Here is a 1,395-nt window from a genome sequence, read left to right on the forward strand (position 1 = left end):
CAGGATGCGAGCCTATACAATGTGATAAGGCAGTTTGTGCCTTCTACTGTAGCTTATCACTTGGCTACCCTATTTACATAAGACTTTCTTTTGGCCCAACAAATGCCTCAAGTATGGAGGTTTTTGTACTACAACTTAGCTCAAAAAATTATCAAATAGTACAGAAATATGTATTCTCCATTAGAATTTTGAAAACTAAGAGGGGAATATGGAAAACAAAAATTTCATGTATGTAGAGACAATTACATCTCTTCATTTTGCATAAATGAATGGCTAATAAGGACCTGGGCTTTCAGCTGGCATCACTCAAGTTAGGGAGGTTAAGTCTACATTTCCATACTGAACACAATATGGATGTTCTTTACTTCTGGAGGAACTAAAAGCTGTGAGACAGCACAGCAGCTACTCTAACACCAGCTATAGGTTCAATGAGTAGTTTCATCCTCTCCCACGTAAGCTGGGTTGCATAATTAATTTCATCCTCTGTGACAGTGAAGGCATCATCCACAAAGTCATTTATGATAGGTCAGTTGTTTGTGCCAATGCTGGATTTGACGTCATCTGCTACAGTTTCTGGAGGATAAGTATTGGGGGTCAGTTCCACTTTCAGTTTGGACTGGTAGCAGTCATCTGTATTTAAGTGTTGTGCAGCATATACCTTCACACTAGGTTTCAGAGCCTTAACTGTAATTGCTGATCCAGCAACCATTCCTCCTACCCCTGCAGGTTCCACCAGTGTACCCATCAAGGGAACCTGATTCAGCACTTCCAGTGCAATTGTCCCTTGCCCAGCTACTACTGAAGGCTCTTGGTTGGGATGTACCAGGATGCCTTTGGCTTCTTTCATAATTCTTTTCCTAACCTTTTCTTTAGACTCCTCACTCTGTTCACTGTATATTATGGAAGCTCCAAAGGCTTATATTGCCAGTTATTATTTTATTATATTTTTGCAGTTGGGAGCCATTTGGGGCACCACAATATAGGCAGAAATCTCTTCCAATTTGGCAGCGTAGGTGAGAATCTGACCATGGTGTCCACTGCTGTAACAATAGCTTTGGGCTTCCCTTCTAAAGTGGCAGGATTTAAGCCTCTGATGGCATTAAGGACCTGACAAATCTTTAAAAATCCAGTTTTCTGGAAGAGTTCACATTTGAGGAAACTATTTTGCACTGCTACTTGATTTACATTTTATGGTTTCTACACTGGAGGGAGATTTCCTTTCTTTCTCTTCTCACCTTACTGCATCAGCGCCATGCTTCCAACTCCAGCCTCAGCCCACTTTTACTGACTACTTGTTTTCAGATGTCTGAAATTCCCAGCATACAGATCACGTAAATGTTTTACTAAATATGTTTGTAATATCTCATTTTCTTTAGCATGATTTCACCTGCTTTA

General features: G+C 40.4%; 1 pseudogene; it reads right to left on the minus strand.

Moving 5' to 3' along the window:
- Window positions 1-306: 306 nt before the first annotated feature.
- LOC102012089 lies at window positions 307-1,179 on the minus strand (annotated as a pseudogene).
- Window positions 1,180-1,395: the final 216 nt, after the last annotated feature.

The sequence above is a fragment of the Chinchilla lanigera genome, unplaced genomic scaffold (assembly GCF_000276665.1).
Source record: "Chinchilla lanigera isolate Chin_1 unplaced genomic scaffold, ChiLan1.0 scaffold00074, whole genome shotgun sequence".
In the NCBI taxonomy this organism is placed as follows: Eukaryota; Metazoa; Chordata; class Mammalia; order Rodentia; family Chinchillidae; genus Chinchilla; species Chinchilla lanigera.